Below are 22,217 nucleotides of genomic sequence, written 5' to 3'. Positions count from 1 at the left end.
GCATGCCCACTATACGCCCTCGCTCAAAGTCCGTCAACTGCACATACGGTTCACGTCCACGCTGTCGCGGCATGCTACCAGTGTTAAAGACTGCGATGGAGCTCCGTATGCCACGGCAAACTGGCTGACACTGACGGCGGCGGTGCACAAATGCTGCGCAGCTAGCGCCATTCGACGGCCAACACCGCGGTTCCTGGTGTGTCCGCTGTGCCGTGCGTGTGATCATTGCTTGTACAGCCCTCTCGCAGTGTCCGGAGCAAGTATGGTGGGTCTGACACACCGGTGTCAATGTGTTCTTTTTTCCATTTCCAGGAGTGTCTATATGTTACCGGCATTGTTTGAAATCCGGCGTTGTATAGAATGCTTAGGTAATGTACAGGATGCTTAAAATCGTACGTCAGATATGACAAGACTGATATTTTATACATCGCCTAAGTATTGTCTACTTTTCCGGATTGACTGCTGGCTGATTCCGCCATTTTTCCCATCCCCACTGTTTGTGGTGGCGCCCGGTTCTTTATTTAAAGATTGCGAAGGCAGCAAATTACTTTTACGTCGTTCAACTATCACACCACGGATATCGCCATAATAGTTCTCCACTGTATAGCATCCAGCTGGTTTCCACATACGCTCTCCCGTCATCCTTTCCCGCTGTTCTTGTATCACCACTCCGGAAGGTATTGCCAAGACAGGCATCACGCAATGCTGACAATAAGCGACGGTTCTGCGATGTACCGAGCCAATGCTACTAAAACTGTGTTTTCCTAACCGAAACCGGTTACCAAAGTTAGTCAACGATGTGAAATAGGCTGAGACGACTATGAAGAAGGAATCATGGTACTATTGGCTGCTGAAACACCATGAAGTTATGATGGTCGAGAATAAGATAAAATCCATCTATCCTGTTAAAGAAAGTACGAGTGCTATTCCATATTAGGTCGCGGACTTCGAGTTGTTTGATGTAATCCGAAAGGCCCATTTGGCTATTGGTCGTGGATGGCGTGACAAGACGTTGAAAGAACATTCACCCAAGTATAAGAACATTACACATCATGATACTGAGCTGTATATTCATCTTTGTGAACCTTGTCAGAAAAAGCGGAAGCTGGCCGGAGTGGCCAAGCGGTTCTAGGCGCTGCAGTCTGGAACCGCGCGATCGCTACGGTCGCAGGTTCGAATCCTGCCTCGGGCATGGATGTGTGTGATGTCCTTAGGTTAGTTAGGTTTAAGTAGTTCTAAGTTTAGGGGACTGATGACCTCAGCTGTTAAGTCCCATAGTGCTTAGAGCCATTTGAATCACTTTACTAAGTCCCATAGTGCTCAGAGCCATTTGAACCATTTTGAAAAAAGCGGAAGATATTAAAGAAAGGCGTTGTGATCTGGCCAATGGCTTTTTCAGGATTCATTTCACGTTATCAGCTCGATCTCATCAATTTTCAGTCCCACCTTGGTAGAGAGAATAATGGTCTACCAAGACCATCTCACTAAGTTTGTGATTCCTGGGGCTCTGAAATCAAAGAGAGAGGAAGAAGCAGCCTATAACCTCATCGACAAATTTACGTTGCTTGGTCCTCCAAAGATTCTACAGTCCGATAACGGCAGAGAATTGTGGCAAGTAGCCTAAACGAATACTGGCCCACCTAGAAGATTGTCCACAGTACCCGCGCCACTCACGAAATCAGAGAAACGTCTAGAGAGCAAATCAGGACATTGAAAATATGCTGCGTGCTTGGATGCTAGATGAAAAACCAAGCAAATGAAGTGAGGGAATGCGGTTGGTCCCACGTACGAAAAGCACAGCTTTTCATTCTGGGATTAACAGGTCGTCATACAAAGCTCCGTTCGACTGCAAAGTTAGAGTAGGTCCCTCGACGTCGTCCCTACCAGACGTCGTTTTACAAGACGTAGAGACTGACAAAGAGCTGGGTAAAATATTAGAGAGCGTGCTAACAGCTAACAGAGGAAAGAAAGACGAGATGAATAAATGCAAGAAGCACAGCCCCCTACAGAAGACATAGATCAGAGTGCAATCCGTGATGGAGGAAACCAAAACAGTGATGAAGCCATGGTTAACGAAAAGTGTTCTATTTCTATGTCACTGAAACTCCTTCTTTTACTGATATCTGTTCGGCAACGGCCTTGCCGCAGTGGATACATCGGTTCCCGTGAGATCACCAAAGTTAAGCGCTGTCGGGCGTGGTCAGCACTTGGATGGGTGACCATCCAGGTCACCATGCGCTGTTGCCATTTTTCGGGGTGCACTCAGCCTCGTGATGCCAACGGAGGAGCTACTCGACCGTTTAGTAGCAGCTTCGGTCAAGAATACCATCATAACGGCCGGGAGAGCAGTGTGCTGATCCCACGCCCCTCCTATCCGCATCCTCCCCGAGGATGACACGGCGGTCGGATGGTTCCAGTAGGCCACTCGTGGTCTGAAGACGGAGTGAGTGTCACTACTGATATCTGTTGCGCCTGCTTAAAAAAAAAAAAAAAAAAAAAAAAAAAAACCAGCGCTGCTCATACCTTCCAAAAGTGTGACCGAGAAGTTCATGCCATCTGTAGGCATTCTCATAAAGACGATGACGGTGACGAAGTAGAAAGTAATGGAAATAGAATTTTGTGCAGTGTTTGCTTCAGGATTGAGAAAGCTTCCCAAATTTAAACGGAATTGAAACTGAACCTTGAGATTCAGGCCAAAGAAATGAAAACGGATACTGCCAAAAAATTCCTCCTGTACCTATGGGTGCCACTGTGGGAGTTTCGTGCCCGATGTCGACAAAGGGCTGAAATATTACTGTATCTCATTACTACCAATCAGAACCCCTCGGAGAGCATTAAAGATAAACACCAGTCCTAATTGTCCAATTGTAAAGTGACCTGTTTCGAAATTACATACAAAAATAACCACTATTTCAGTATACATATAATTCGAAAATGATGCTTTGCTGATTAACATTGTTCTTATGTGAAAAACAAAATATAAGTGTGAAATTAATACTGTAACTAATCGAAAGAAATGTAGCACATGGTCAGGATGTACCAGTAAACCTATCATTATAAAATTACTACAGCAAATAAATAGAACATATAAATAAAGCATGTTAATTGAATCTCCATTATATGTTAGCACTAAAATTCAGGCACTAGTTGATTTGCTATAAACGAATTTAGAAATGTAATTGTTACCTGTAACATAATTAGTCAGAAAATATTATATTAACTCATAACTAAGTTGAAAATAGATTCACCTTGTTCAGCACTGAGATTGTAAATATTTAGCAATGTGTATCTCATATTCAGTTTAACTTTTAATTGTGATTTTACATAAAATTGTAATTTTCATTGTCTGTAATTCTTAACAAAAGTATAAACAGAGGTCACGCAGGCTCCTTGGGGCACTCGTTTTTTGGCTAGGGTTGCAAGCAAATATATTGTAGGCTCACTCGTTTGTTGATTGTTGTGGACACTGTGTCATTTGATGTCAACTTTGGGTACATGTGATGTAACTGGTACAGTTCACCAGGCTTGGACACCAGAGTCCTGGAAATATATTGATGTTAAAACTGCACTGTACTTTGGAATTTATTTGGGAGTTTTCCGTAATCCTTTTCATAGGCTGCACAGCGACGAGACGAATCCAGGAATTTTACAACACCCAGAGAACTAAACAACTCTCACTGTTGGTAGAATTGGCGTGAAAACAACAGCACATCGACTGGGCATTTCACGCTGAGGGTCAAAACATTTGCAACGGGGAGGTGGGAAAATACAAACATCTCAATGTGGTGGAGGAGCTGGGATAAAGTGGAAGACTGTACAGAGGACGACTCGCAAGAATTTCATGTACAAGAGACAGGAACCATAATCTTGTACATTGCAGACTGCGCTACGGACATCGCCAGGAGCAAAGGTGAAATTCTGGAATGACATTGCGAATGAATCAGATAAGTACCCATTTTAATTGTTTTTATTTCAGTCGCAGACAGTGTCCTACAAGTTTCCATTTTTGTTTCATTGTGTGCGTGTGACAATTTCACCTGATAGGCAGGAAAGTGTTTTGTCTAGTGTCTAGCCACTTTGATCAAAATGAGCGAAACTCAGTTAAATCCAATAGGCATGACCACGCGGTCAGGCCGTCAATTTCATGCTTCAACTTCAAATGTACACTTAAACAGTGAAGCAAATTCCGCGAGCAGTAGTTGTTCGCCTTTTCATGGTTTTTCGGGAGCAAATCAGCAATCGAATTTGATTGATAAGATATCTAAATTGTTGAATAATAAACTAGAACAACTGGTAACTCAAAATAACCAATTAGGTAGCAACATTAAAGAGGTCACAGAAAAGCTGGACCAAAATTTAAAATCATTGAGAGAAGAAATCAGTGCAACAAATAACAAAGTACAAATTGTTGCATGTGACATAGAAAGGGTAGTAACTAAAGTTGACTGTTTGGAGGCTTTCACAATCTCCGAATTTAAAGAAACAAACAAAAGCATTGAATTAGTTAACGAACGTGTCAAAAACAAGGAAGTAGTCGTTTTAAATGAATTAGTGAACCGAAAAGACGAGTTAAAAATGTTGCAGGAACTCATTGTTTCAGAATAAGAATTGGTAGGGGAAAGATTGAAATTAAATTCTGAAGTAGTTTCTGATAAGATATTTCGTATTGACGAGAAAGTAGAAAGTGTAACAATAGAACTGCAAACAGTCAGCTCTGAAGTTTCAAAATTGCAAAATAATATAATGTCCGATTTTGTTTCAAACCAGATATTTGTACATAATTGTAACAATGTTAGTTTAAAATGTTACCCAGTTGATGCGAAATTGCATCCGGTTGACTTTGTGCATCAGTGCAAAGACAGTTTCCAACCTAACACGCCAGAGTCTGCTAAAGTTAAATTTCCGAAACGTTTTTTGGATGGTGAAGCCCTTACATTGGTGAACCAAAACGTTGATACAAATACTACGTCTTTTGCCGATTTTGAACGCCAATTCTTGGCAGAGTATTGGTCGGAAAACAAACAGGCAAGAATAAAATCTGAATGTCTTAACGGTAGCAAATATCACACAGGTCTTGCAATTAGCATGCGAGAATTTTGTGAAAAACAATTAAAGACTTTGTCACATTTGAGCAAACCTTTGGACGAACTGATACAGATTGATGCACTGAAACGGCGTCTACCACACCGTTTTCAGTGGGGACTTGTATATGGACCAGATGACAGTGTTGACGAATTTTTACGTCATGTGGACAAAATTGACCGTGCATGGCAGAATGATGACAGACAGTACAATCAAAACGTCAGAAACACTCACAATAGGAATGGGGGGTCACAACAATATAATGGACACAGAAATAATAACTGGTGTGGTAACCAAAACAGTAGTTACAACAGACACGAAACCATCAAGAACAGAGAAACAGTAACCAGCTTCACAACAGAAATTCCAACCAGGGAAACAGGTAACCACCTCGTTGGGAGCCTGTCAATTTGAGGTGAATAGTTACGGCACAAACCAGGCAAATAGGAGGTTAAAGAGACAGAAACGTAAAAGCAATCATAAATTTAATGTAAATAGGGACTACTACTTAGATGATACTTGTTATAAGCAAAACTTTTGGGATCACATGTTGAGTGAATTGAATAACGCACATACTCAAGCAGGACCACAGTTTGAACTTAATGAACATTACTTAGCATTAATTGATGACACATTAACACCCGATGTAGACAGAACTTATGATATTATGGTATCACTAGCTTGTTTTCTGATGAAGGTAAGCATAATGAGGTATCTGTATTAGTAGAAATTGGTAGTCAAAATGAGGAAATAACACCTGACTTAGATAATGAAACAGGTAGCGATTTCAGTAGTGTAACTTCAGATGTTGAACACTTAGTAGTTAAGGCATATGTGCATGCAGAGGCATCACCCACAGTTTATTTTTATGATGATTTTGGTAAAGATAGTGTTGTGAAGGATGATGTATTTGATGATACATGTACACAAGAGAAATTAGATGACATTATTTATGTTGAAGTTATTGATAATGGTGTTGCAGCTGAAAGTAACTCTGAATGCGAAATTGGTTCATGTGAAGATATTAGGAGTGCAAACAATGTATTGGTACCAATTTGTATAAAAGAAATCTTAAGTAAATCTACTAATAAGACGGAACAAGCTAAGTTGATAGGTGAGAAGATTTTGGAATCTATTATCAGTGAAAATAAAGTTTGTTTAGAAAATAATAGGAAAGTGAAGTCATCAAATCAAATCCATCCATGAAAGATAATTTTAAGTCTAGTGAAAGTAAGGTATCTGTTTCATGTGTATTTGATTCCAGTCATAATGACACTCAATCTTATGTTGATTCTGACACTGAAACCTGTAGTGAAGAAGTATGTAACAACATCGATACAACTGGATTAGAAAGAGACTTGTTGGCAGAGAATGTGAATAGTGACCCAAATATTACCTTAGGTAGTCCTTACGTAGAAATAAGCATTAACAATTGGTCAGGTCATTGTTTGATTGACACTGGCAGTCCCATTAGTAGTATCTCAGACAAGTTGAGGAACAGGATAAAAGACACAGGAAGTTACATGGAATTTCCAATCACAGGTGTACGGATTAAAGGTGCCACTGGAAAGTTTAGTAAGTTAATGAATAAACAAGCTTTAATTACATTTTCTGTTGGCAATATTAATTTTGAACATGGTTGTTTAGTTATCCCAAATCTCAATGAGCAAATGATTTTATGGATGGACTGGATAGTTAAAGCAAAGGTAAGTTTTGATTGGCAAAATTCAGAATTACTGTTCACTGAACCAAAGACCAGTATTCAAGGAAAAGTAGTGATCCAGTTAAATTCAAGTACAAGCAGTAGGAACCATATTAGGGAAATAGTTTATCCAGAGTGTAGCCATTACATGGAGGAAGAGGAAAATAGGGATCACAATAACCAGAATTTGGTTGATGATAGTTACTCCCTAACCATATCAGAAAAGGTAAAAGAAGCAAATGACTTGACTGAGTCTGAAAAGCAGGAATTAGAAAGTTTTCTCTGGGAAAACTGTAACATTTTTTGTGATCAACCTGGTAGGGTCATAGATTATGAATATCATTTGAAGTTAAAGCCACACAAACCCTTTTTCATTAAGCCTTATGGGGTACCCATCTGTAAAAGGAAATAAGTGGAGAGGGAACTCTAGAAAATGCAAAAATGGAGAATAATAGAGAGATCAAGAAATTTTTCGATATTTACATTGGTCCATTTGAAGTTTATGAAAAACCACTTCCAAACGCCTACCGACTTATCTATCCCAATCAAAAAAGCTACTTGGTTTAAGAAATGTCACTCAGTTGAAACCTTATGTGCAATAATTGCAATCCCTCAGGGGAGGTACACAATCTTTGAGTACTATGCATGTGGCTTGTGCAAGGTGCCCCAGCTAATGTGACATTTTCTTCTTGAAAACACTGATGCCACATTCTACGATACCTTTCTGACACAAAAACTTCCGACAATACACACATTAATTTTCTTGCCTATGTTTGCTTATATTTGTTATGTAAGATATTTTCATGTGATTTAATTTGTAGTATAAGGTATATTTTGTTTTGATTGAGTAATCTGCATCATCAGATGTTTTGATAATTTGACATTTACGTCCTACCGATTGTGACTATTACCGATATGTGAGGACTATGATTTGCCAGGAAAAACTAATATGTATTTTCTAGTGAGGAACAGTTACACATCTTTACAGACAACAGACCATACTGTATTTATATCAGCTTATGCAGAAATGAGAGGTGGATTGTGTGAAGATACACTAAGCTTATTAATACATACTTAAAGATTTTATGGTACATTTGTGCAGTTAAGATCTTATATAGGTTATCCACAAGGAAGGAATTACTATGTTCTGCTTCTCATACCATTATACGATTGACAACTGAATTAATGTTACTACATATAAGACCACATGAGATGTTGAAAGATGTTATGATTTATGAAAGGGTTGAAGTGATTTATGCTGTTAAGAAGGGACTATCGCTATGATATACTATATACATGTTTCACTCAGTTATGTACACATGAGAGATGTTGAAATTGCTATGAATTGTTGAGGATTGTCTTGAAATAAGGTAAGTGATGTTGTGATTTGCATTTGTATTAAGGATTTGAGGTTGCCGACTCATTCCTGTTTCTGATTCATATGAATTGATGTTTACAGTTTATTGATGGAAGATGGTTGGATTTAATATTGCATTTTCATAGGTGTATTTCAATGAGGATGATGATGATGATGATGATAGGTTTAGGTTATATGATATGCAATGCTGCTGAGGTGGTTCGGTGGTATTCAACCCACATTTATTAATGGCTTTGATGATTAGTTTAATTGAGAGGATTATGATGATGATGATACTGTGCAGTCACACACAACAGAACTTATGAATGATTTGAATCACATGAAATAGAACTCTTATACATTTTGATTGAAGGAAATGCTGATGTGAAATTACAATTGAGTTATTTTTGAACAACTATGACAACACATAGCACACAAATCACATTGAATTATTTTACACTACTCACATCTCGCAAGACGTGATATGGAGACTAGTTAGGTATTGAGGGGTAGGAAACGACAACTTTAATAGACAGACTGAGGACTTTGATGAAATGAAGTATAAGATGCCATGTGACAAGGTTCTGGATTTTTTTTATAAAATCTCCTTACTCCAAGATTGCTAACTATAGCATAATTACATTTTCACTTGCTTAAGTGTATCTTGCCACTTTCAGGAATTTTATTTTTTGTCACAATTTATAAAATCTTAAAGCTGTTTCTCAGCGTTAATTTGATCTGATTTTCTGGATGTCTGGTAAACATTGTGAAACATTATTGCATTTTATGTACAAAGCCAAGAAATATTGACTATACATAGTATATTCAGATACTTGTGACAACAACCCGGATTGGTTATAAATGAACAGCTTCTATACTGTCACAATATAAATATACAAATATAATTTTGAATATTCATATATGATAAGATTTGTAAAATATTTTATGGTATTGCAAACTTTTAGGATAAATTTTATTCTTTTGTCTTTTATATGATAATATTATTCTAGAACATGTCATATGGAAACTTTAAAAGTGCAACGTAATCAATCCAATCAAATTTGTGATTTGTTAGCTTAGTTTCGTCTGAGTGTTTGAAGGAGGGAAAATTAATGGACACTCTAGAAGTGACAAAAACAAGGACGCTCTAGAACTGATAGTTTCGGATAAACATTCATTCAGAAAATTTGATGTAAATATTGATTTTGTAAAAGTTTGGAAATTTCTTTGCAATCTCATATTTCCAATTCTTGTTTGTAGCTATTTGGAAAATTTATCTGTATGTAAAGTTTCATGATTCAATTTTGTACCTTTTAAAATACATGCAGTTTGTGTTATTTTGTCCAACTAGTACTGTATCACATCAATCACACTAATATTTCTGTGAGAAGAGTTTCGTCTATCAGGCTAGGCAAAACTCTTCAGGGGGTATTGAAATATTACTGTATCTCATTGCTACCAATCAGAACCCCTCAGAGAACATTAAAGATAAACACCAGTCCTAATTGTCCAATTGTAAAGTGACCTGTTTCGAAATTACATACAAAAATAACCACTATTTCAGTATACATATAATTCGAAAATGATGCTTTGCTGATTAACATTGTTCTTATGTGAAAAACAAAATATAAGTGTGAAATTAATACTGTAACTAATCGAAAGAAATGTAGCACATGGTCAGGATGTACCAGTAAACCTATCATTATAAAATTACTACAGCAAATAAATAGAACATATAAATAAAGCATGTTAATTGAATCTCCATTATATGTTAGCACTAAAATTCAGGCACTAGTTGATTTGCTATAAACGAATTTAGAAATGTAATTGTTACCTGTAACATAATTAGTCAGAAAATATTATATTAACTCATAACTAAGTTGAAAATGGATTCACCTTGTTCAGCACTGAGATTGTAAATATTTAGCAATGTGATTTTACATAAAAATGTAATTTTCGTTGCCTGTAATTGTTAACAAAAGTATAAATAGAGGTCACGCAGGCGCCTTGGGGCACTCGTTTTCTGGCTAGGGTCGCGAGCAAATGTATTGTAGGCTCACTCGTTTGTTGATTGTTGTGGACACTGTGTCGTTTGATGTCAGCTTTGGGCACATGTGATGTAACTGGTACAGTTCACCAGGCTCGGACACCAGAGTCCTGGAAATATATTGATGTTAAAACTACACTGTTCTTTGGAATTTATTTGGGAGTCTTCCGCAATCCTTTTCATAGGCTGCACAGGGACGAGACGAATCCAGGAATTTTACAACACCCAGAGAACTAAACAACTCTCACTGTTGGTAGAATAGGCGTGAAAACAACAGCACATCGACTGGGCATTACACTCTAAAGTCAAAATATTTGCGATGCGGAGGTGGGAAAATATAAACATCTCAGGGCGGGATGACTTACGCAATCTGGTGGCAGTTGTTATCAACGTGACAGATAATGGTTTTTACTGTCTTGGAACTGCAGAAGGAATATTGAAGCAGTTCTATCCAATATCAGAATTCGGAGTATGCCCAAAGATATTAATGAGAATTGAAGAAGTTCCCGACCACGAAATATCTCTCTGATCCGCAGCTACTTCTCAGTCCACAGCAAGCGGCCAAGGATTCGTCAGGTGTATGTGCAACACGAAATATCAACATATGAGGTGCCTTTGTGTCAAAAATAAAATTAAGTGCGATTCGAAATGTCGCACCAGCCTTCGCTTCTGCAGCAATTAGGCTATGCGAGTTCTGCTTTCTGTTTTACCGGTAACATTATTCTGTTCGCATTCTTTTTTTAAGACATGAAATGTATGTACAAGATGAAATTACCAAAACGTGACATGTTTTTTGTGAAGAAGAAAAGTGGGTACTTGCTGTAACGTATATTTCGATCTCAGTTCTCCTTTCATTGTTTTCCGGTAAGAATATTCTGTGCTTTATTTTGTAGTTTGGTTCCTTCAGTTTCACATGCGTGTTAGTTAATAAAGCCTTCTCATCTTGTGCACCTATAACACTTTGCGTAAATGATACTTGTCATTCTGTATATGGCCTAGGTATTATTCAGAGGGCCCAGGAATAGTATGTATGATTTTCATGGAAAACTTATATTTTATAGTTTGCCTAAAACCTTCAAGCATTCTATACATTACCTACGTATTCTATAGAACAGCAAGATTTCCACAATGTTGTAACATACACGTACCTTGGTCTCCCTCTACAATTTTTATCCTCCCCACTTCCCTCTGATGCTAACTTCATGATTCCTTGATGCATCTGGACGTGTCCTTTCAGCTGATCCCTTCTTTTACTCAAGTTGTGCACTAAATACCTTCCTCCAAAATTTGATTCAGCACCTCGTAATTAGTTACTCGGTCTGCCCAGCAAATTTTCATCATTTTTCTATAGCATCTCACTTTCGAATCTGCTATTTTCTTCCTATCCGAACCGCTCGCTTATCCTCCACGTTTCTCTTGCGCCCAAGGCTACTTCCAGACAAGTAAGTTCAAAAAAGACTTCCTAACACTTCAATTTAACAAAATTCCTCTCTCTCAGAAACGCGTTTGTTGCTACAGCCAATCTGCATTTATATGCTCTCTACTTCGGCCATCACCATGTATTTTGCTGTCCAAACACCTCAACACATTTACTACTTACCGTATCTCATTTTGTGATCCAATTCTCTCAGCATCGCCTGATTTAATTGGACTAAACTCCCATTACTCTTATTTTACTTAAACTAATGTTCATCTTATAACATTTCTTCATCCACTCCATTCAACTGCTCTTTCGAATCCTTTACCGTCTCTAACAGACCTCAAAGTTTTTATTGCTTCTGCGTGAACTTAAATTCCCATTTCGAATTTCTTGCTCAGTGTACAGATTTCATGACACCGCAATAAGCCACAGCATTGTTTCACTAAACCTCTGTTTCCTTTTCACATCCTTACATTCTTATAACTGTCGTAAATAATCTTTCATTCTTGCTTCCTTCAGAATTTCAAAGAGTATATTCCAGTCAAAATTGTCCAAAGCTTTCTCCAAACTTCGAAATGCTATAAACGTAGGTTTGCTTTTCTTTAACCTATCTTCCAACAAATGTCGAGTGGCTACTATTGCTTCTCATATTTCTAAATTTTTCCGCGACGTATATTGATCTTCCCTGAGGATGATGTCTAGGAGTTTTTCCATTCTTTTGTAAATAATTCGTATCAGTATTTTGTAGCCATTACGTATTGAAAATCGGTTCATTGTGTTGTCTATGAGCAGGCGAGGACCAGTTCGATGGGATGATATGGAATAGATATTTTGCCCACGAGAACCAGTTCGATGGGACGATATGGAATAGATATTTTGCCCACTTGTTGTAACATGCAACTGCAGCGCGGTGAATATCACGAATAGGAAGCTACTGATATGTGTATTTTTCTGTGTGTTGTAGTTTTCACGCAGTCCTCTGAAACACCAGATATGCTGGCTTGAAATGTGAGCTCATGATATTCATGCAGATGTTTCTCTCTTCTCTAAGGTTCACTTTAATTGTGTTATAGGCAGCTTCTATCCCCTAGTTTGCATGCTTTTACAGCCTTGCATTTGCCCTCTAACAATTTTGCACTTTCTGTCAATTTCATTTTTTTTACGCTGTATTCCCTTTCACCAGCTTCATTTAATGCGTTTTTTATTTTATCCTGTTGTCAATTAATTTCAGTATCTCCTGTGTTATCCATAAATTTCTATTATGCCTTGTCTCTTTAGAGCAGCAGGTGTAATAGACAGCCAACCAGTTGCAATAAATTGTGGTTTTCAAATAACCTTCACCATGGTTTCGACGCATTTAACCCGTCTTCCTCAGGAGGACAATCTGTTTTTACTATTTTCATTTTGAAGTCCATATATTTGGGAACAGTCTTACATACCTTGGCCGGCAGGAACTTCAATATTTTGAACATGGCTGCACTACAGCAACTATTACGTCCGAGGAAGGCGGGTTTAAACCGTCGAAACAATGGTGAAGGTTATTTGAAAACCACCATTTATTGCAACTGGTTGGCTGTCTATTACACCTGCTGTTCTGTAACCGTTGCTGTAGTGCAGCCATGGTCAAAATAGTTGTCTTTTTACTTATTTGATCCTACGCTGCCTCCGTTATTTCTTCTCTCAAATTTACCCATTCTTCTTCTATTGTATTCCTTTCTCCTGTGTCTGTCATCCGTTGCCTGATGCTCCATCTGAAAGTCTCTGCAACCTCTATCTCCTTTATGTTCTACCTTCTTACAGTTTATTCACTTTTAATCTCCTCTTAATAACCAATAAATTATGGTCAGGGTTCATATGAGCCATTGCAGTTCTGGTTTCGAAATCTCTGGGGTACCTTTATGTAACTTGTATGAAATCTTCCCATGCTTTCAGGTCACTTCCACGTATACAACTTTCTTACATAATTTTACAGTCAAGTGTTAGCTATGATTAGATTATGTTGTGTGCAAAGTTCTTACCATTATTTCTTCTCTTTCTTTTCCTACCGCCGTATTCCGGTTCCCCCATAACAATTAAATTTTCGCCTCCCTTAACTCTCCGAATAATTTCATTTATCTCTCATACATTCTTTTAATCTCAGGACCATCTGCGAAGTTAGTTGGCATATAAACTTGTAGTTCTGTCTTACTTGCTGGCTTTTCGTCTATCTTGGGTACGATAACGCGTTCACTGTGCTGTTCATGGTAGCTTATCTACATTCCTATGTTTTTATTCGTTACTAGCCCTACTCCTACATAACCTCAATTTGGATTTTTATTTACAACCCTGTAATTATGTGATCGGACGTCCCGTTCTTCATGCCACCGAACTTCGCAAATTCCTATTATATCTAACTTCATCCTAACCATTTCCCTTTTTAAATTCTCTACCTCCGTGACTGAGGTTCCAAAGTGCAACCCGTTTTCTTTTTCCTGGTGAAAATATCCTCCTGTGTCCCCGGACATAGATCCGAATAGAGGATGTTTTAGCTGTAGAATCTTTTCCCCAAGAGAATGCAATCGGCGTTTTAACCTTACAGGGGAGTTGCATGCCCTCGGGAAAAATAACGACTACAGTGTCACCTTGCTTTCAGCTGTTCGCAGTACCAGCACAGGGCTAGAATAGTGAGTCATCCAGACCGTTGCCCATCAACTACTGAATAGGCTCTTGCCTCTCCTCAGGAAATGCAGATTAGTCTGGCCTTTCCACACATACCCCTACAGTGTGGTTGCACCTAAGGCGTGCAAGCCACCGTACCTCGGCAAGGTCCCTGGCTGAAGATGTGGGGGGGGGGGGGGGGGGGGGGGAGTTGCAATAGTGGTAGTAGAATACGTGTGGCAGAATTGTAGGGCAGCTCATGAACCATGCATCGGCGATTCAGTCGCTAAGAACAATGACTGCAAATAGCAATTTTCCATTTAGAAAATCTGTTAGAAAGTTTCCCAAATGTGCAAACTCCGTAACTGCACTCTGAATAAATGTAAAAGTGAATGTGGTAACGAAGATTATACAATGCCATTTAACACAGTTTTTTTCTCGGATGTTCGTATACAAAGTGAGTCATGAGGAAAGGTACATGCTTTCAGGGGTGACAGTATTTGTGATTCAAAATGTTCAAATGAGTATGAATTCTTATGGGACCAAACTGCTGAGGATATCAGTCCCTAGGTTTACACACAACTTAAACTAACTTATGCTAAAATCACTCATATCCATGCCCGAGGGAGGACTCGAACTTCCGGCAGGAGCGGCTATTTGTGATTCTGGACAAAAAACTTCATATGGACGTATGCCCTATTCCCAATGGTTTCCGAAATAGAACATATTTATAATCACTTTCGTACGTTTTTTCTTGAATAGCTCGATAACCGCACCCTCCAGCGAAAACGTGTCAACGTACAAAATTAAAGTACACTTTCATACGAAAAACGTTGTATTCATTTTTTTCTCAAGGACTGATAATTTGCATGAAGAAAGCGCGAGAATATTGAAAATGTCGCGCGACGTTCATGAGCTGTGACTTGTATTTGTAGGCCAGTTTAAGGTAGTTTCTTGGCTTGACAGACCACAAGTGTCGTGTATCAAATTGTTCCCTCAATTTCATCTACACTACTGTCATTCGTTGTAAACAATGATAAAGTTTGTATAAGACAGAAAATAAGCAACAGTGTACATTGAATGTGTTCTATCTCGAAAACCATACGGAATAGGGTATATGTCCATATGAACTTTTTGTTCAGAATCACTAAAGCTATCACCCCTCAAAGCACGTCCCTTTCCTCCTGTCTTGTGGTGCAGTGCCCTCTTGTTGAAAACCAAATACGTATGCCTTCTCCTCGGTCATGACTTCCAATAGCATTAACTAGTGTTCCAGCATATCCAAGTGCTCTCGTCGAAGACAAAACTAAACCAGTCGTTTGTAATTTCGAAATAGCAGAAAACATGTTTGCTTTTAGGCTGTCACGTTACACCTCAATAACACTAGAAATTTCTCGGATCCTCGTTTATGTATATAGTGCCGATTCACCTTTCCACATTAGAAAACGTGTATGCTTTTATGATGCGACGTTACGTTTCAATAACAGTAAAAGATTCTCGGATGCTCATCCATGTATATGTACCTATTCCCCTTTCCACATAATTTAAATGTCACTTCATTACTCTGTTCGATTCATTTCGGCACATTTTGATCATTAACTGCAACGAACCTAAAATCCTCATATACCGTCTGCCTTTTCAGAAGGTCATTACGGTGTTTTTCATGGGAGCCACTGTAATCTGTCCCGTAGAATCTTCAATGACGCAGATGTTACTAACAGTAACTGTTAGCTCACAGTTAGACTTACAGTCGACTTTCAGTGCATTCTTTTCTTTAATAATACACTACAAAAGTGTTTACACCATCGCCGCACTGACGTAGCAGAAATAATATGACTTTGAGATTGCCGCCTAAGAATCCGTTAACCCCAGTAACACTTCCCTTTCGCTCGAGAAAAACTGCGTTTAACTGACTGCCTCCGACAGCCACCCTCCATCGAGTTGGTTAGCCTCAAAAAAAGACCTCGTACGAGAGTAGTAAATACTCGTATGTTCCATAATTCTACTGAAAACTGACATAAGGGTCAGTCCAGTGACGCTTCTTAAAGACTGGTCGAGCTACAGACATTCTCACCATTCAAGTACACTATAAATACGAGGGTTGGAACTTTAATAGTGGTAACTATTTATTTACAGCTCGTACAAAAGAGATACGTGTTTCAAAGTTTTACTGACCTTCAAAGTAGTCGCCAGCACTGTGCATAACCCGTAGTCAGCGATGTGGAAGTCGTAGGATACTCTCAGTAGTGCCAGTTGTGTTGACAGTTCGAGCGGCGCGGTCTATTACCCGACGAATTTGTAGCAGTTCTGAAGCGAATGCCGTGAAGTGTTTCCTTCAGTTCAGAAATAGAGTTGAACTCACGACGGCTTAAGTCAGGGGAGTGCAGTATGTGGTATAGCACTTAGCAGCCCCATCAGTCAAACAAATCAGTAACATCTTGCACTGTACGTGCGTGATCACTGTCATGCAAAATGATGATCAGGTCCCGCAGAAAGTGTCATCAGTTCTGTCTCTATGCTGTTCATTTTTGGAACGCAACCTACGAAAAGCTTAGATACAGAAGTGATGACACTTTCTGCGGGACCTGGCCATCATTTTGCATGGACAATGTTCAAGCACGTACAGTGCAAGATGTTACTGATTTGTTTGACTCATGGGGCTGCTAAGTGCTATACCAGCTACTCCACTCCCCTGACTCGAGCCCTCGTGGGTTCAACTCGATTTCTAAACTGAAGGAAATTCTTCACGGCATTCGCTTCAGAACTGCTACAAAGTCGTCGGGCAATAGACCGCGCAGCTCGAACTGTCAAATGGTTCAAATGGCTCTGAACACTATGGGACTTAGGTCATCAGTCCCCTAGGACTTAGAACTACTTAAACCTAACTAACCTAAGGACATCACACACATCCATGCCCGAGACAGGATTCGAACCTCAAACCGTAGCAGTCCCGCGGCTCCGGACTGCAGCGCCTAGAACCGCACAGCCACCGCGGCCGGCCGAACTGTCAACGCAACTGGCACAGCTCAGAGTATCCTACGACTTCACATCGCTGGATACGGGTTATGCACAATCTTGGTGACTACTTTGAAGGTCAGTAAAACTTTGAAACACGTACCTATTTTTTACAAGTTGTACATAAATAGTTGCCACTATTAAAGTTCCAACCCTCGTATTTAACGATCCAAGATCGCGAAGTGCTGGTGCCATTCTGCATGAAGGAAGAAGTTTGACCAACACACCACTTCGTGTCTCCAAGCCCACAGTGCCATGTTGTTGTTGTGGTGCTTTTCAGTCAGAAAATTGGTTTGATGTACAAGCTGGTTTATAACCAAACTTTCGCTACTTTAGAGGGTTCCATGGAAAACGAGTGATCGAAGGACAATGAAAGTTTGCAGAAACATTTGTAAGAACACGCGGAAGAGAATTAATGAATAAGGCATTGAAAGAAGTAGATTTCAATTTCCACATCAGAGGGTTCACATCTGGCGATCTTGGTGGTTACGCAGTTTGGAATGATCGGCCAATGATTCGGTTTTCTCCAAATGTGTTACTGAGTAACCGAGTGACGTCACGTGCGATGTGAGGTGGAGCTCCAGCGGCATCAAAACAGTGGAGTTTAAAGAGCCTCGCTCCCATACAGCAGGGATCACATGTTGGCGGAGCAGATCAGTCTCCAGTGCCCTTCATACTGCATGTCCTTGTACTTGGGGTCGGAGTTCATCAAAGAGTAATAGAGCAATCTTGTACTTTGCCGCTAAGTCACACATTACAGTGAGGCGTTCACTACGCAGGACAACTTCGTGAACATTCGTTGGCGGTGACGATTTCCATATGCGACAACTGTGGTTTTTCACTGCCCCAGTGAGCGTAAAGTGAGCTTCATCACTCCGCTAAATGTTCCAAGGATACATGTCATCAACTTCAACCCTTACAAGAAAGAGCAAAGTGTACGTGAATGTCTGCGTCACGTGCCAAAAGTTGGTGAGTACGTGATGTTTGTACGGACATCATGTCAGAATCGTGCAGCACTTTTCAAAGGGTGGACCATGGAATGTTCAGCCGTCGTGACACAGCTCGTGCAGAGCTTGAAAATCGCACCTTGTATCCAGCAATCTTAGCCATGACAACAGTAACTTCTTCAGCAATTTGTGGCGCAGTTGGCCAAGGGTCTCTCCAGGAGCAAAGCGAATCATTGGCCGATTGTTCCAAAATGCGCAACCACCAAGCTCACCGGATTTGAACCCTCTCATACGTTATTTCTCTTCCACATGTCTTCATGTCCTTACATATGTTACCACAAAGTTTCATTGTCCTGCGACCACTCGTTTTTCATGGGGAGTCCCTCTAAAGTAGCGAAAGTTTAATTGTAATCACCCTGTAATTCTCCACGTTAGTGTATCCTACGCAAACCTCTTCACCTCTGCATAACTATTGCATCCTACATTATGTTGAACCTTCTTAAGGTAGTCAAGTCTTGGTTTCTCTCTTCGATTTTTAGCCCTCACACTTCCCTCCATGACACCGCAGGATGTCTCCTATAGACCAATCCCTTTTTTAGTCGAGTTGTGACATGCATTTCTTTTCTCCCCAATTCATTTCAGCACATCTTCATTAGATATCCGACCTGCTCATCTAATCGTCAGCATTCTTCTGTAGCACCGCATTTTAAAAGCCTTAGCTCTTCTTTTCTGTACTGTTTATTAACTTAGTTTCACTCTGAATGAGAAAATTTCGATTAGGTTTGACTTTTACCGTTATGTGTATCAACTAAAACTGTGAACCACAGTGATTTGTAGTTTCAGTTGACCATGTTTCACTTGCGTACATGGCTATACTCCAGTCAAATATGGGGAGGGGCAAATAAAAGTGGTCCCGAGAACAGAGTTCCAGGGTACAAAGAAACACAGCAGTGGAAAGGAAATACAGTAAAAACCTCACTATAACAGATGTTGAAAGTGACCACCATTCATCTCTTGACAGTTTTGCGTCCTGGGCAGCAAGTTTCTGAAGGTGGTTATTCGCATACATACACGTTCAATCGTTTCTACTCGTCTGATCCACTTTTATTTGCCACTCCCTGTACTTCCAAAAGAGATTTTCTAACACTTAAATTTTTATGAGATGTTAAAATATTTCGCTTTTACAGAAATGCTCTCCTTGCTATTGCCAGTTTGCATTTTATAGCTTCTCTACGTCGACGATCGCCAGCTAAGTTACTGTTCAAATAGCGCAACTCAAATACACCTTGCTGAGTGTCATTTCCTAATCTAATTCCAGCAGTATCGCTTGATTTAAAACCAATACATTCCATTGCCCTTGTTTGACTCCAAACACTCCATTCAACTGCTCTTCCAAGGCTTTTGCATTCTCTCACAGAATTACAATGCCACCGGCAAACCTCAAAGTTTTCATTCCTTCTCCATAAATTTTAACTGAATTTCTCCTTAGTTTGCTTTACTATTACTGGTTTCTCAATGTACAGATTGAATAACGCTGTGGTAGTCTACAACTATCTCAAGCCCTTCTGAACCACTGCTTCCCTTTCAGGACATTCTACACTTACAACTGCTGTCTGTTTCCAACAACAACTGTAAATTGGCTACCGTTCCCTATATTTTATCCCTGATACCACTGTAATTTCAAAGAGTACATTCCAATAACCCTATCAAAAGTTTTTCTTAAATCTACTAATGCTGTAAACGTAGGTTTTGCTTTTTTAAGACTACCTTCAGGATCAGTATTGCCATCTGCCTTCGTACATTTATTCGGAACCCAAGTTGATCTTACGACAAGTTTCCTTTCTCATCTCGTGCGTGTAGGAAAAGCAAATAGCTAGTGTGTTTAGTGTAAGCCACCAACTTTGAATGCGTACTCAGCGGCTTGTGGTACCAATCGGTAAAAACTCGCCTACATTTAGTTGCTATGGTTTGCCACGCTCTCGGAATTATCGGAGTCCAAAAGCGATATACTGTTTAAAACGCCAAGGGGGTTTGTCCTGCAGAATTGCTGCTTGCAGTTTCCTTATTTCGAAAAAGATTACAATCAAACGGCAAGCTGTGAGGACGGAGCGTGAGTCGTGCTTGGGTAGCTCAGTTGGTAGAGCACTTTCCCGCGAAAGGCAAAGGTCCCGAGTTCGAGTCTCCGTCCGGCACACAGTTTTAACCTGACAGGAAGTTTCAGTGAATGAAGCAGACTTCATAACAGATTTGTACACTAGATTATTCGGGAGATTATGATCTACGGACATACTGAAAAGCAGATGGTATCTTTGTTGTCAGATTAAAGCTCCGTATAGTGTCAGTTAAGGTACAGAAATTTTCTATGACACCGATATAAGTAGATTTCCCAGAGGCTACTTACCGCGAGAAGCTACTTTTAATACTCGACCTCGAGTCCCGCTTCCGTTCTGCACCGCTGCCGGCATCAACGGAAGACAGTGGGTGAAGCGCTGTTTGCGCCGCAGCACAAAAACAAACACAACTCGCGTGACGTCGACGGGCACAGTTCGCTGGCCTCAGGAAGCAACGAGATCTGCGCATGCGCGCGGCATAGGTTCCGACGTTGGATGTTAACACCGGGTCCAAAGTGATGTGCAGTGTAGCAGCTACACTACATAGAGAAGTGTGTCCCGATAACGGGAAGACGTAGTCACAAGACGTTGGCGTATTCGGAAGCATTACACCTTGCAGACTTCTAATATTGGTATTATTATTCCACGTTGTGTGATGTTGATTGAAGCAGCCTGGCTTCTTTGAAGTGGGATAAGGACTCAAGTCATTTCAAGGCTTCTTTGAAATTAGTTAAGGGCTCAAGACATTATTTTCAAAAGAGATTTCGTCATATTTTCCACAGATCATTTGCAAAACACATTTAACCATACGGAACAAACATGCTCACAGATTATTAACACAATTAATTTTTATATCTGGGAACACGCTGCGCACTGACAGAAAAGCAGACGCAAACGTGAAAAATATTGTTGTTTTACAATAGCAAGCATGTATGCAATTCTGTTACGCTATAACCCTCTTGAGTAGCCATAATTCTGCCGCATTTACTTATCAGTATCGTTAAAACCTGATTTACCTTCCTTTTTCTTCATACTAATGTGTTTTAAGGTTGGGTTAGCGTTATACCAAACACAATTGTCTTTTTATGGCACCACCGGTACGGTCGCAGGTTCGAATCCTGCCTCGGGCATGGATGTGTGTGACGTCCTTAGGTTCGTTAGGTTTAAGTAGTTCTAAGTTCTAGGGGACTGATGACCTCAGATGTTAAGTTCCACAGTGCTCACAGCCATTTTTTTGTCTTTTTATCAAAAAATGTTACGTCACTGCTGTAGCATCATTAAAAAGTTTATCACTAATTATTCTGAAATTAATCTCAATCATTTCAGTTTATTGTGAGAAGTATGAATTGTGCCTGCAGCATCAAAACATGATGCAGCATATAAGGACAGTGCAAAAGAAGTGCAAACGGAAAATGAATTCGTGTAATAATAAGAACTACAAGGGTCATTTAAAAACTTCTGCATACTATGAGTTAGCACTGAAGAAAATAATTTATTTTTACAAAATACCTTTACAGGCCTTCAGTATAATTTCCATTCCACCTCATGACAACTACTCAACGTTCTGGCAACTTATGCATTCAGGATAGAGCACACTGTTAAGCTGTCTCATTAATCGGCTCAGCTCACTGAAACCTTTATCAGTGGTATCAAAATGTTTTCCACGGAGTTGTTCCTTCAGTTTGGGAAACAAATCAGAGGGGGTGGTGGTCTCATATCAGGATTTTTTGGTGGGTGAGGAAGCATTTCTCACTGACAGAGTAATACGCGAACTTGTATTATCGTGCAGAATGAGGACATCAGCTGCAAGAATGTCAGGTCTTCTGTAACAAATTATCGGGCATATCACATTTCGCAGAAACGGTTTGTAGTATGCGCCTGTTAAAGACGTCCCCTTGG

General features: G+C 39.7%; 1 protein-coding gene and 1 pseudogene across 1 annotated transcript in view; one reads left to right on the top strand and one right to left on the bottom strand.

Moving 5' to 3' along the window:
* LOC124798403 (hydroxylysine kinase) overlaps window positions 1–20,662 on the bottom strand; it is a 240,350-nt gene extending 219,688 nt beyond the window's left edge. The window contains exon 1 of the mRNA XM_047261791.1: window positions 20,609–20,662. The gene's annotated coding sequence lies outside the window, so the exon portion shown is untranslated. The remainder of the gene's footprint in view (window positions 1–20,608) is intronic.
* On the top strand, window positions 2,130–2,247 carry LOC124799531 (annotated as a pseudogene).
* Window positions 20,663–22,217: the final 1,555 nt, after the last annotated feature.

The sequence above is a fragment of the Schistocerca piceifrons genome, chromosome 5 (assembly GCF_021461385.2).
Source record: "Schistocerca piceifrons isolate TAMUIC-IGC-003096 chromosome 5, iqSchPice1.1, whole genome shotgun sequence".
NCBI classification, from domain to species: domain Eukaryota; kingdom Metazoa; phylum Arthropoda; class Insecta; order Orthoptera; family Acrididae; genus Schistocerca; species Schistocerca piceifrons.
The sequence above is the reverse complement of the archived record's forward strand: the minus strand, read 5'-3'. Positions and strand labels throughout refer to the sequence as shown.